Genomic DNA, 15256 nt, shown 5'->3' on the forward strand with positions numbered 1-15256 from the left:
TAGAGACTGCTTTATTAAACTGGAGAAAGACAAAAGCAGGAGAAATCATTTAGATGAAGGAGACTATCAGCATGAGGTCATAACGGGGTCTAAAGACTGTGTGGCCATGTTGCTAATTATAGAACGTAGAAACGGATGAAATCTGCCACAAAATTGTGATTGGTGGCAGACCAATTCTTCACTGTCTCAGGCAGGACCACATAAGCGAGCATGGGGCCATTATTGAGACACGGAGACGATCACAGATTAGAAAGGCTTACTGGATTGATTCTGGGGCCTTCCAATCACCTATAACTCATGACCATAGGGTCTTAGACTTTCCCAGTTTCCATTGAGGACCTACCCAGGGACGTCCCAGAGGGCAGATTGCTCCTTCTGCTCTGGCTAGTTGTTGTTGCGTGCCATTGAGGACACTTGGACTCATCATGACCTCACATACAACCGAATGAAACACTGTAGGGTCATGCACCATCCTCACAATTGTTCCTGTGCCTGAACCACCGATGAAGCCACTGAGACCATCCACTTCTTTGTGGACCTCCTCTTTTTCACTGCTTCTCCACCTTACCAAATGTGACATCCTTCTCCAGGGACTGGCCAAAGTATGTAAGATGACGTCTTGCCATCCTTGCCTCTAAGGAGCACTCTGGCCTCATTTCTTCTGATACAGATCGGTTTGTCCTTGAGCAGTCCATGGTACTGTCAATAGTCTTCGGCAGCACCACAATTCGATGTATCTGCTCTTCTATGGCCTTCCTCATTCAGTGTCTAAGTTCACATGCATATGATGCAATGGCAAATGCCATGGCTTAGGTCATGTGCACCGTGGTCCTCAGAGTAACATCATTGTTCTTCAACACTCTAAAGAGGTGTTCTGCAGCAGATTTACCCAGCACAATACATCTTTTGATCTCTTGACTGCTGTTTCCGTGAACATTGATTATGGATCTAAGCAAGACAAAATCCTTGACAACTTCAACCCCTTTTTCTGTTTATCATGATGTCTCCTATTGGTTCAGTTGTGGGGACTTTGGTCTTCCTTATACTGAATGGTAACCCATGCTGAAGACTATAATCCTTGATGTTCAGCAAGTGCTTCAAGTCCTCCTCACTTTCAGCAAGTAAAGATGTACCATCTGCATACAGCAGTTTGTTGATAAGCCTTCCTCCAATCCTGATGCTCTTCTTCATATCATCTGGATTCTTTGCCGATTTTCTCAGCATATAGATTAACAAGTGTGGTGAGAGGATATAATGGTGAGAGGATATAATGCCTGACACAAGCCTCTCCTGATTTTAAACCATGCAGTATTCCCTTGTTCTGTTTAATGAACTTCTTCTTGATCCATGTGCAAGTGTCCAAGGAGCACAGTGAAGTTTCCTGGGATTCTCATTCTTCTCAAGGTCATGCACAGTTTATTGTGGTCCACACAGTCGAATGCCTTTGCACGGTCAATGAAACCCAAGGAAACATCTTTCGGTTTTCTCTGCTTCCAGCCAAGATCCATCTGACACGAGCCATGTTTTCTCTTGCTCCACATCCTCTTCTGAATCCAGCCTGAACTTCTGGCTGTTCCCTGTCAACATGCTCTTGCGACCATTGTGGGAGGAGCTTAGGTAAAATTTTACTTGTGTGCGATATCAATCATTTTATAGTTTAAGCATTCTGTTGCGTCACCTTTCTTTGGAATGGCCACAAAGATAGATACATGGGTCTCTTCCAGTCAGTTGGCCAGGTAACTGTCTTCCAAATTTCCAGCATAGATTAATGAGTGCGTCCAGGGCTTTTTTTTTTTTTTTTTTTTTTGCCCCCAGCTTTCTGAAACATTTCCGTGGGTATTCCGTAAATTCCAGGAGGCTTGTTTTTATTAGCAGCAGGCTAACCCTTTTGCCCCCTCTAACACTACCGGACCTAAGATTTCAGGGTACAGTTTCTGCCAACATTCTTGTTGACAGCAATGTTGTCCAAGGGAAAATCCTTGGGGGGTGGGAATTGTGGCATGACATAATTGCAGTCTGTAAACTCTCACAAAAGACTTGCTCTTTAACCTTGCTTTAGGATATAAAAGGGACCCCAATCTCTAATACAGTTTTATTCATTCATTCATTTATTAATACAGCATTTATTTGACTTCCCTCTGTCAAACCTAAGTCAATTTCTTTCCCCGGGCTGCCTGGGGAGGTGCAGGGAAAGCAACATATAGGGCAGACGAGAAGTGGGACAGAGAACTCTGGGAGGTGAAGCAGGCTCCTTCACATGGCGAAGAGGATGAGGAAGGCCACCATCAGGCAGAAAAGCCCCACGGCCTCTGAGAGGGCGAAGCCCCGGCTGGCGTAGGAGAAGAGCTGCAGCTTCAGAGAAGGGTCCCTGGCATCACCAACGATGAGACTCCCAAACCCAGTCCCAGTGCCGGCTCCAGAGCCGGCCACTCCAACTGTGGTAGCCCCAGCCCCAGCCCCAGTGAACTTGGCCGCTGTGCCAATGTCCCTTGAGACAGTGCTGGTTTGGAAGCTGCGACCAGGGATAAGTGAGGTCAGGGAACATGGGGCTGTCAAGCTGCTGAAGCCCTCGTCTGTCTGTCAGTGTCTCGGGCGTTTCTGCACCAGCACAGTCAGTGGTGGGCTCAGCCGCTGGGAGGTGCTCCTGACCAGGGAAGGGGTGGAGGCGAATTTGGCGCAGGCGTCCATTTTTAGGGGACGAGGGCAGTAGTAGGCGAGCTGCTCCTAGTATAGAGAAGATAGAGAGGCCTCAAATACAATTTAAGGAGAACATTTATTAAGTCTTAAAAGCAATAAAGATAGATACGTCATCCGGATACGAGAGAATATTAGCATGACGTCAAAATGGCGTCCCAGGATTCCCAATCAAGAAGCTAAATAGAATATGGAACAAAGGGTAATGTTCCAAATTCATGATTGGTGGCAGGTCAGTGCCTGACAGGTACAGGTGGGACTGTGACGGGTGCAGGAACCAGCCACAATTGAGACCCATGCATTGTTAGATAGAAAGGCTTACAAGATGGGTCCAGGGCTTTCCAAATAAGGGGGTCAGGGCACATCTGTTAGGACACGACTCACCACATTGAGACCCCTGTCCACCAAGGATCCGCCCAAGCAAATCCCTAAGAAAGAGACTGCTCCTCACTAGGCTGGCTGGAGAGAGAAGGAGGTAGACTAATTTCCAGGATTATCTGCATCCTAGATTAATGAACAGAAAGAACTCAAAGGAAGCTTTATCTATTCAGGGACCCTGCAAATAGATTTGGGGCTGGCAGGAAACTGGAATGCTCAAATTTTAAACTCTAATTCAACCCCTTGGCAACTTTTTCTTCCCCATGGCAGCTGTCACTTTGAAACCCTTCAACCAATATCCCTCTTTTTATGGCTCCCTACTTGCTATATTCCTCTGGGACCCATTCTTCTATGACCTGAATCCTCCATTTGCTCAATCCTGGTCATCAGCATTCCACCCCAAGACCCTTCAGCAAAGAATGGGTGAGGTTCCTTCCAGCTGGACTGAGAGCAGGAGCAGGCCATACTTCAGTGTCCTTCAGTTATCCCTGGATCCAGGAACCACCGCAAAGAAACAGTATCTGAACCTCCACCCTCCGAAGCATATTTTCTAAGCAACGGGTGGATCTGGATAACATCAGGGAGAACATGACTCAACAGCTAGATCTTGTTCATGGACAGAGATGGGCTGGAGGGAGGGGAGGGTCCGTGGCAGATGTCTAAAGGATAAGAGATCCAGGTGTCCCTAATCCAGGGAGCCCCAGGTATTTTGGTCATGAGACTCCTTATCTACATGAACAATAACATCCTTTTGGTTTCTTTTCCACGCAGTGTCCACCTTATTTCAATTGGCTACTAAAGTAGGACAAGGACCCACTGATTGGACAACTACTGTTGGTGGGGCCGCAGTGGATCTCAGACATCCAAGCGTGGTTGTAGTCACAGTCTGACATGCCATCACCAATGCTCAATGACTTTGTCTGGAGTAGTGAAAGGCCAGAATTAGGACTCTCCTGCCCAGGCTTCATGTACTTGCTTGTTTCTGTGGCAAGCAGCCAACCATACTGGCCATTTCGGCTCGTCACTGAGCCGTCACTCTCCTGCCACAGAACTTTGGGGAAAGCTTGTCTCTGCCACACTGTGAAGCCTCATTCTTACCCCTGACCCTTCTTTCACACTGAGGCCAGTTAGTGTCTTTGTTAGGGAATCCTCGCTCTCACTCTTGACTCAGGCAGTGGCCCCTATTATCTGCTTTCACAACATCAGATGTCCCCTCCTTTTATGGCTCTTAGCACAGTTGTGTTGTAATTTGCATTTAATCATGTAATGACTTCATTAATGATTGCTGCTTTCTCTGTGTTATAAACTGCAGGCATCATGTTGTTGTTCACCCTCCTATCTCCATCCTCCCTTCCAGCACCGCCCAGGGAACACTGCTGAGTAAATGAGAGTGAATATTCTCAACAGGCACTTGCCTTTCAGAAGTTTGAGAAATACAGCCTCGCATAAATTTCTCTCGGTAGCTTTGGTGGAGACCCTTAGCTACTTCCTGGCTGAACTCTCAGATTGTGTAAAGCTTGAATTTGGAAGAGGAACGATCTTTATCTACCCCTTGACCAATCTGGGAATTGAAGGTAGGGAAGTTAGCTCACATTTGGGGCATGTCCCCACCCTTCTCAGATTGAGCAATCCAGGTTTTTGGTGGTGGAGCCCTGACCTGTACCTGAAAACTTCCCCATTCATTTGCATAGGTATTTCAAGACTGCTCTAAACCTGTGAGCTTGTGTGATTGACCATCAACTGGCTCTTGAAGCCGCCTCCGTACTGCACTTTGAAATCAAGACATGGCTAAGGAGCAACTGACGTTCAGTGATGTCAACTCTGTGCTTGCTGTTTTTCTTCAGGAAAAGGCCTGGGAGGGAGACCAATTTCTAGTAAAGATGTTCTCTTGGAATTTAGGGCTTTCTTTTGCAAACATAGGACCTTGTGAACTGCTAAGGATATGAACATAAATGTTCGTTGAAAATTCAGTTATGAATCAGGGTGAAACTGCCATTGGCCTGAGAGCTTGGTACACATCTGCCTTGAGCTCTTATTAATGGGCCAGAAAACTCTTGATTATGTAAAACGTGAACTTGATTACATTATCTTCCTTAATGATAGAAATAGGTTAAATTGGAGTTCAAGGTAGCTTGTCCACAACAGCAAGCATCTTAGTTGATAAATAGCTCACATTCCACAGGGCAGCATCACACCCAGCCCCCTTGGGAACCAAGGCTACAATCTTTGATCTAACGAACTTCACATACCAGCGCTAATTGGTTTTTCTTCTGGGTTTCAAAATTCAGCTTATATTTCTTTAGGGAATGGCACCTCCTGTAATCACACCTTCATGGGATTGAAGACTTCATGGGATTAAAACACAGTGTGACCAGCCTGCTTGTGTTTTTGTTTTTGTTTTTCAAAGCTAGTCCTTCACCTATTTCCTGTCCCTCAAGTGCCCCTAGGCTCCACCCTTCCTCTCTTGCCTTCTGTCTCTCCTTCCTCAGTGGTAATCCTATCTTTGGCTAAAGTGTAGTCCTTTGCAAATGGTGTCATGCATGCCTACAAGGGGGCTCCCCAAAGTTAGTGGAACAAGGAATCAAAAGAGAATGGAATTTTTCACGTACTTTTTAAAATACCAGTGGGGTGTGTGTGTGTGTGCTGTGTGAGAGAGAGAGAGAGAGAGAGAGAGAGAGAGAGAGAGAGAGAGAGAGAGAGAGAAGAGAAAGAGATATTTAATAGAAAAGATGTGGGCATAAAGCAAATGTCAAGTAACATAAGGGAGAATGTTGTTGGCTATTGTTGAACTAATTCCTGTGCGTATGCACAGTGACCTGCTGTGTGCACCATAGTGACCCATCGGAAGTAGATCATCAAGCCTGCCTTTCAACTGAAATTCTGAGAATTCAGAATTTGCAGAAGTCTGTGGATAACAGTGAAAGCCCAAATTCTAGTTGCACAGTCCCCACGTGGGTTAAGCTTCCAGTGAATTCCTTCAAACCATTCCCTTGCCACCAGACAGAGTGCATTGGAAAGTGGATTACCCCTTAGGCAGCCCATTGTGGGGCTTAGAGACTTGCCTAAGTGTATCCATGAATAGAGGCTGCCGTTCTGGGCTGCACAGTCATGCGTCATGACCCAACTGCCTTGGTTGCTAGACCCTGGACCAATCTTGTAAGCTGTCCTGTTTAACACTGGTCCCAATCCTTGTCGTATTCTTGCTTCTGTAGTCCCACCTGGAACTGTGATGTTTGGATCTGCCACCGTGTCCTTTCAAGTCTGTGAAGCTCAGATAACCCTGAGACATCAATATGACCTCATGCTAATAGTCTCCCTCCCCTATTCTGGATGGCATGTCTTTGTCCTGTTTAAGATTTAGTAAATTATATTTGAAATTTGGGGTCTCCTTTGTACCCTCAAACACAAGGCACCTCTGGGTGTATTCCAGCTGCCACCTTTTTAGCTAGTCGTCAAATAGTTAGCTGTTATGTCACCCAGGAAGCTGGCGAACGGATGAACACCAGAACAAATCCATTATTGTTCCCTTCTGCTCGCTTCCGAGCCTTTGATCCTCCGCCTTGGAGGCAACCAGTCTTTCGGTTTCTTTTTGATGATCATGTACGCATGTTCACGTATAGCTTACTTTTTACTCTTCTGTATCTTGCCTATTTCATTAAAAACTATATTTTGGAGATCCTTCCAGAAGGATTCAGACAGAACTATCTCATTCGTTTAAGAGTGCACGCTATCACACAAAACAGCTAGGAGATGATGCATTTAACCAACCTCTCTTTTTCTCTGTGTGGTTTACCAATTTTCCTGTCAAAGTTTGACCATATCTGAGTTTGCTTTCAGGGCACCTTATGTCTGGTCCCCCTTGAATCCTAGGGCCTGGAGTCCTCCTCCTCTTCAGAAACAATCTCTGTGCAGGTAGGCACCCTGGTATATGAACTCTGAACCCTCTTCCTAAAACCAAAAAAATAAAACCCAAACTCACTGCCATCGAGTCAATGCTGACTCACAGTGAACCCCTGTGAGTTTCCGAGACTGGAACTGTCTATGGGAGCAGAAAAACCAGTCATTCTCCCTCAGAGCTGCTGGTGGTATTGAACTGCCAACCAGGTGGATCACAGCATAACTGTTAGGTTTCTTGGGTGGGAAATACCTCAGTCCTTGGCATCACAGGAGACAGAATTCATGTCGAAGCCTGGTTGGTGATCCAAGTGGGTTTTTATGAAGGACAGAAGTTTCGGGTTTTATAGGCACAGAACATGGGCAACTCACAGGACTACACACCCACACGTGGTGGCCTGAGCAGGGAGAGGGAGAGGGAGAGGGAGAGGGAGAGGGAGAGGGAGAGGGAGAGGGAGAGGGAGAGGGAGAGGGAGAGGGAGAGGGAGAGGGAGAGGGAGAGGGAGAGGGAGAGGGAGAGGGAGAGGGAGAGGGAGAGGGAGAGGGAGAGGGAGAGGGAGAGGGAGAGGGAGAGGGAGAGGGAGAGGGAGAGGGAGAGGGAGAGGGAGAGGGAGAGGGAGAGGGAGAGGGAGAGGGAGAGGGAGAGGGAGAGACCGACTCAGTTATGGCCTTTAGTGCCTTAGTGCCTTCTCCTGGGAGGCCTGGTCGACATTACTGGTTGACCCCATTGACTGAATTAAGCTCACCTGGCCTGGTTGGGCCCCACCCAGGTGTACCCCCTCCCTGACTCAAGGGCCTGAATTTGGAGCATGCCCAGTAGACACCCCTGGTCCCTGCTCTAGCTACCCAACATAAAAAACTACACCATAACACTATACCTTCCTAAACAGCATAGCTAAAAATATGAGTTGAGCAGAGAAATTGGTTCTTAAAAGAATGCCTTTGCTTAAAACTAATTGGTACATTTTTATTGCACTTGATGATGTAGAGGGAACCAAGAGATCATTGCAACCCTCAGATTACTTGTGGACTACTGCAGCTGCAGAAACCGCAGGAGAGCCAGCGACTGCCTGCAAGACTGAAGTAAGAATCTCAAGGTTGACTCCAAAAACCAATGCGTCATTGCTATAGAGTTGATTCTGACCCATAGCAACCTTACATAGGACAGGGTAGAACTACCTCTCAGTTTCCAAGTTTGAAATGCTCTATTTTTTTGTAAATCAATTTACTGGGGGCTCTTACAGCTCTTATAACAATCCCTACATCAATTGCATCAAGCGCATTTGTACATATGTTGCCATCATCATTTTCTTTCTACTTGAGCCCTTGGTATCAGCTCCTTTAACCCCCCTCCTTCCCCAACCCTGCCACCCTCATGAACACTTGAAAAATTATAAATTATTATTATTTTCATATTGCACAGCATCTGCTGTCTCTCTTCACCCGTTCTTGTTGTTCATGCCCCCCTGTGACCCCTCCAAGGGGGTGGTGGTTATATGGAGATCATTGCAATCGGTTTTCCCTTTCTCCCCTCACCTTCCCCCTACCCTTGTGGTATTGCTACTCCCATTACTGTTCCTAAGGGGTTTATCGGTCCTCAATTCCATGTGTCCAGAACTCCTATCTGTACCAGTGTACATGCTCTGGTCCAGCCAGATTTGTAAGGTAGAACTGGAGTCATGATAGTGGGGTGGGGGCTGGGAGAGTCTGTAACTCTTTACAGGAGTAGAAAGCTTCACAGGAAAGTGAATTTGAGGCTGAGACCTTGGGAAAAGCTTGGCCAAGATAAACAGATGTGGGGTAGGGTAGGGAAGGAAAGATTAAAAAATAACCTGGTTCAGGATCCTCACAAATTTTAAGTCCACTTAGACACTCCCTAGGGAGGAAGGAGGAAGAGCTATCAGCAGGCAGGATGTGTCATTCCTACAGCTTCTACAAAAATGCTTCCTGACTCTTCTCAGAAATTCCCCCAGGTGCTACCAGCCTCTTGAGTCTGAGAATAGTTCCTCCATGTTCTTATTGAGCTTGGGAAGGTTGGCACAAAAATATTTGGGAATCCAAGGAGCATGGTGAGGTCATTTCAGGGGGTCATGAGGAATGACTTGTAGGGATTTCAGCCAAATTAAAGAGCTTAGAATTTTGGATACCAGCTGACCCTGTGACCTTGATCAAGCCCCTTTACCTTTCTGGGTCAATTAAAAAGATTTTTTTTTAGCCAGGTTTCTACTATATGCCAGATATGAGGAAGCAGTAGACTAATAAACCAATAGAAGCTGGAAATTTGACCCCACCTGTCCAGATGATGCTTCTAGAGACAGCATTCTATATGTAGAAGTTTGTCAGTAGTCATAATTGCCATTAATCGGGCACTCTTGGCTGGAGAAAATCCAAGAATCTGTGTCTTTGTACCTCCCTTTTGACACCCTCAAGGAACCCGGTGGTGCTGTGAGGAAGGCATTGGCCTGCTAACCCAAAGACTGGCAGGTTTCTGCAGGCAGTTGGGAGAAGAAGGGTAGTGAAAGGGACTGACCGTGCCACTATCTGTGGGCAGGACAGGATGTCTGAGGCTTTGCTGGCTCTCTCTGATATGGGAGACCAGCAGCCAAACCTACCCCTTTAAGAGCTTGGAGATGATGACTTCAGTCTCTATGCAAATAGTTTTACCGTACTTTTATTGTGGTTTGTGTAAAGTGAGAGGCTGTGCGATATTTTTTTTAAGTCTCCAAGCTCAACCATTCCAAGAAAGCGAGAACTCAAATGTTAAATGCAGGAGTGCAACGTGTACCATCGACATCAAGAGTAATTTGGCAATATCCTTCAAAATTACAAATACTCCTTGACTCATACTCTTTGACCAAGTAATGCAACATCTAGGAGTTTACTCTGTGGTTATACTTATGTGCAAAATAACATTTAAGACAGTTCATTGGAGCATTGTTTACTTATCAAACCATTGGAAACAATCTTAACATTTATAAGGGACCAAATAAATAGATAATAATTATTCCTAAAGGGAAACATGATACAGTAGAGAATAGAATTAAAAAAACTCACTTACTACCCTCAAGTCCATGTCGATTTGTCGTGACCCTATAGGACAGGGTAGAACTGCTCCGTGAGTTTCTGAGATTGTAACTCTTTACTGGAGCAGAAAGCCCTGCCTTTCTCCCATGGAGCGACTGGTAGTTTTGAACTGCCTATTTTGGGGTTAGCAGCCCAATGCATAAACACTCTGACACCAGGGCTCCATTGGAACTATAGATGTAATGATATACTATAAAACAATGAGAATGAAAAAAATGACACAATGATACCTAACAACTGAAAATGAACAAGGTATTGCTACACACAGTTGTATAGGAATATTGCCAAGAGTCTAGGACCAATGTCTGGCAAAAGAAGTCAGACATAAAAAGAACTCATATTGTATGAATTCAGTTAATTAAGGTTCAAAACTAGGTTCTGATATTACAAGTTGCGGACAGAGTCGGTGACTCGGAGGGGTTACAAGTGGGAGATTGCGATGTCATCAGGTTCTCTTTTTCGATCTGTGAACTGGTTATACAGGTGTGCTCCTTTTGTAAAAGTGATATGATATGTCCACATGTTTGTACATGTACTATACTCTAAGAGAAATGTAGAAGCACTGTATTAACTGTTATGAAAAAGAGCTAGCTTATGTGTAAAACCAAGGTATGAAATAGTATGAATCAAATATCAATTGGATGAAAAGAAGGGGTGGGGAAGAAAGTAAAAAGTGGAGATCCTTAAACCTTAAGCCAAAAACATCTCCTAAAGTCCTTTTGAGGGGTGCTGTTGGTGTAGTTGGTTGCATGTTGGGCTGCGATCCACAAGGTCAGCAGTTCAAAACCACCAGCCACTCTGCAGGAGAAAGGTGGACCTTTCTACTCCTGTAAACAGTTACAGTCTCAGAAGCCTATAGCAGGTCACTATGAGTTGGCATGAACTTCATGGCAGCAGGTTTGATTTTTGGAAAGCCTTTTTAAAGCCAACCAATGGCTTTAAGAAGATCTGCTTTGGACATTGTGCTCTTTTAAAGAGTAATCTATCTGTGATCAGATTGACACAGGAACTTGGAAGGTTAGATGAAAAGTTTAAAGGGCAGTGAACTTATGTGTATGGTGGAAATTTGGAATTGGAAAAGGACAGGGAGAATGGTTATATAATTTCAGAAATATAATGAATGTTAGCAAATTGTACATGTACAAATGATTGAATTGGTATATATTTTGTTGTGCATTATTTTAGGGCAGGAAGGAGACCCCAAGTTCAAATATAATTTACAGAGACCCCCTTGTTAAATCTTGAATGGGACAAAGTTCAGACAAAACAAATCATCTGGTGGAGGGAGACCGTAAGAATGAGACCATAATGGGGCCTAAGGGATCCACAACAGCTCAGTCACATGGAAAACAAAGGAAGCCCCTTTAAAAGTTACGTTGCCAGCAGATCAGGCCATCACAGTTGGAAATGGGACTACAGAAATGGGAAAGGGACCATGATGGGAGTAAATACTTATTGCAGATTAGAAAAGGTTATAGGATTGGTCAGGGTCCTCCAACCATCTTGGCCAGGGCATGAACATGCAACCTAAGTGCCCCAGTTCCCATCAAGGAAGGGCATACTCTGGCAAGGTCTTGAGGACTAGACTGCTCCTCACTAGGCTGGTCAGGGGAGTGGGTGGACACTCTGCCTGAGGGCAAAGCATTTTACGTTGCTAGTTCAGCCACTCAGCTCTAGTGCCACAGGAGGTTATGGTTAACCACAAGGTTTCACTCTTCAAAACCACCAACCAGCTCCAGGAAAGAAAGGTGAGGCTTTCTACCCCAATTAAAAAATATATATAGAGTCAGAACTCATTGTGTTAGTCTGGGTAGACTAGAGAAACAAATCCAGGGAGAAACTCATATGTGTATAAGAAAGAGTTTTATATAAAAAAGTAATTGTATATTAAGAAAACATCTCAGCCCTATCCAGATCAAGTCCATAGGTCCGATATTAGTCCATAGGTCCGATATTAGTCCATAGGTCTGATACCAATCTATAACCTCCTCTTCAGACTCACACAACACATGCAGTGACACTGACTACATAGGCCAGTGGGTAGAAAGTCTTGGGGATCCAGTGATGGTAGAAGCATCTCAGCACTGGTGTGGGTCTCCATGTGTCTCCTCCAGCTCCAGGGCTCGGGCGCTCTCAGTGTAGCTTCATGTGACTTGTCAACAGGAATGTCTCGGAGGGAGAGAGTATGTCTGTCCCACCTAGAGCGAGTTATTTATCTACTTAGTACCACCAAATGAGGTCATCAAACTGCGACCAATTGACAGGCTAAACGCCACCCCTTCACTCTTAATAGTTTTAAACTGACAACAGATTATGTAACTATCACACCCACAGAGGTAGTTCTACTCTATCCTATAGGGTCACTATGAGTTGGAATTGGCTAGATGGCAGGGAGCTTGGTTTTTTGGTTTGGTCACTGGGCAGAAAGAGCTTAATAGAGGCTGAATCTATCTGTCATCTCAAAATGGATTTGGGGTTCCATTGTAAATGGTAGTCTTTCACAAACCTAGAGCTCAGGATTAAAGCTCTAATACAGGATGTAGTCTCTCCAAATAACTGAAAATTAAGTGGGGCAATATATCTGTATTTGCATACAATAAGCCTGAAGGAGGCTTGAGATATTGCAATATTTTAAAAGGGAAGCTACCTCGCTGGAGAGAAAGGTAAGATCTTTACTACATATTCTATTGTACATTCTAGATATCAAACCATGTGAATTATTATTTATACAATAAAATAGAAAGCATTCAAGTTATAAAAAGGGAAAACATTCTGTAAGTCTAGAGAAAAAATTGGGCTTTCTGCTTCTGTTAAGAGTTACAGTCTTGGAAACTCACAGGCACTGTTCTACCCAGTCCTATAGGGTCTCTCTGAATTGGCATCTCCTCCATGGCAATGCATCCGCTTTATTGGGAGGAAATATTCAGATGTATTTGGAAAGAAGGAAAGTGGGGGTGGAGGGCAGGTACACCAAGAGATTGAATCTTGAGAGTATAACTCAGAGGTTGATGAGAGTTCAGAGAATTTGGGGCCATTCTAAAATGGACAGCCAAACTCTCCTTTATGTCCACAACTTTATGTAAAATTTTGTGTAAAACATTAGTCACCTTTTTTCCACGCTACCCAGAGCAGGGTCCATACGGCGTTGTCCTGGTTCCCGTCGTAACTTAAAGGGAAACTTTTAACAATGTCCGGAGCCCTTGACGTCCTGCAGATGAAGGAGGAGGATGTCCCCAAGTTCCTGGCTGCAGGAACCCATTTAGGTGGCACCAACCTTGACTTCCAGATGGAACAGTACATCTACAAAAGGAAAAGTGACGGCATCTACATCATAAACCTGAAGACGACCTGGGAGAAGCTTCTGCTGGCTGCTCGCGCCATCGTTGCCATTGAAAACCCTGCCGACGTCAGCGTCGTATCTTCCAGGAATACCGGCCAGCGCGCGTGCTGAAGTTTGCTGCCGCCACTGGAGCTACTCCAATCGCCGGGCGCTTCACTCCAGGAACCTTCACTAACCAGATCCAGGCAGCCTTCCGGGAGCCACGGCTCCTAGTGGTGACTGACCCCAGGGCTGACCACCAGCCCCTCACTGAGGCCTCTTACGTTAACTTGCCCACCATTGCTCTGTGTAACACAGATTCTCCTCTGCGCTACGTGGACATTGCCATCCCGTGTAACAAGGGAGCTCACTCGGTGGGCCTGATGTGGTGGATGCTGGCCCGGAAAGTTCTGCGCATGCGGGGCACCATCTCCCGCGAGCACCCTGGGAGGTCATGTCTGATCTCTACTTCTACAGAGACCCAGAGGAGATTGAAAAGGAAGAGCAGGCGGCTGCTGAAAAGGCTGTGACCAAGGAAGAGTTTCAGGGTGAATGGACTGCGCCTGCTCCCGAGTTCACTGCCGCTCAGCCCGAGGTGGCCGCCTGGTCTGAGAGCGTGCAGGTGCTCTCCGTGCCCACCCAGCAGTTCCCCACTGAAGACTGGAGCGCTCAGCCTGCAGCTGAAGACTGGTCCGCAGCCCCCACCGCTCAGGCCACCGAGCGGGTAGGAACAACCACTGAGTGGTCCTAAACTGTTCTTCCATGGAAATTAGGTTGATGGCAAATAAAGACAAGTTTCTACCAAAAAAAAAAAAAATAAGTCACAACTTGATTTTGCCTTTAAAATGGTATTTATTGGATTAAAAGAATAAGACCCTAAATATACTACTTGTCACGAGATAATTCAAAGGCCTATAAGGGAAAATTACTACTTTAAACTGGGTGGCTACAAACAACAGAAATCAACAGTTGCACACAGTTCTGGAGATAAAATACCCCAATTTAAGTTGTTAATTGGGTTGGTTCCTCTTAGAGGTTCTGAGGGATAATGTGCTCCACCCTCTGCAAACTCCTGGGGGCTGCAGCAGTCCTTGGGCTGTAGATGAACCCCTATAATCCTTGCCTCCGTAGTCACAGTGCTTTCTATTCTGCTTCAAGCTTCCTGCTTTTTCTTGTAAGGACACCTGTCACTGGATTTAGAGCCCACTGTAAATCCAAGATGATCTCATCTCTAGTTCCTTAACTTAATTGTGTCTTCAAGGATTCTTTTTCCAAATAAGGTCACAAACTCCAGTTGGACCCATATTTTTGAAGGGTCACTATTCAACCTACAAAGGGAGCCTTTTGTGTATCTTTATAACTGATATTTTGTTCACCTTTTCTATGGCGAAGAGTCAATGGGTAGGTGTTTGCATTTTAAATTTTATTAAATATAGCAGAAAGCCTGTGGCTTTTCTTCCTCCCATAGGAGCTGTGGTAGGGTGTTTTCCCATATTATCATTGGTAACTCAATAATGTTTGCCAATCTAAAATTCAAAATGCGCTGCCACAAGTCAATTCTGACTCACAACCATCCTATTGGACAGACTAGAACTGGCTTCCTGGTTTAAGACTGAACCATTTATGGGGTTTCTGAAACGGTAACTTTTCCAGGGAGGAGTCTTGCTGGTTTAGTGGTTAAGTGTTGGGCTGCTAAGCCCAGCCCAAGGTTAGCAGTTCAAAAGCACCAACTACTCCAGACAGGAGAAAGAGGAGTCTTTCTGTTCCTGTCGAGTTACAGTCTTGGAAACCTTCAGGGGCAGTTCTACCCTGTCATATGGGGTCACTATGATTCAGAATTGACTCGGTGGAAGTGGGTTTGGTTTTGGAGTGATTGTAAATTGACGA

At 45.3% G+C, this 15256-nt stretch overlaps 2 pseudogenes; one reads left to right on the top strand and one right to left on the bottom strand.

The window, feature by feature from the left end:
• Positions 1-2225: 2225 nt before the first annotated feature.
• On the bottom strand, positions 2226-2703 carry LOC142447144 (ATP synthase F(0) complex subunit C2, mitochondrial pseudogene; annotated as a pseudogene).
• Positions 2704-13173: 10470 nt separating this feature from the next.
• Positions 13174-14144, top strand: LOC142447145 (small ribosomal subunit protein uS2 pseudogene; annotated as a pseudogene).
• The last annotated feature ends 1112 nt before the right edge of the window (positions 14145-15256 follow it).

Source organism: Tenrec ecaudatus, chromosome 4 (genome assembly GCF_050624435.1).
Source record: "Tenrec ecaudatus isolate mTenEca1 chromosome 4, mTenEca1.hap1, whole genome shotgun sequence".
In the NCBI taxonomy this organism is placed as follows: domain Eukaryota; kingdom Metazoa; phylum Chordata; class Mammalia; order Afrosoricida; family Tenrecidae; genus Tenrec; species Tenrec ecaudatus.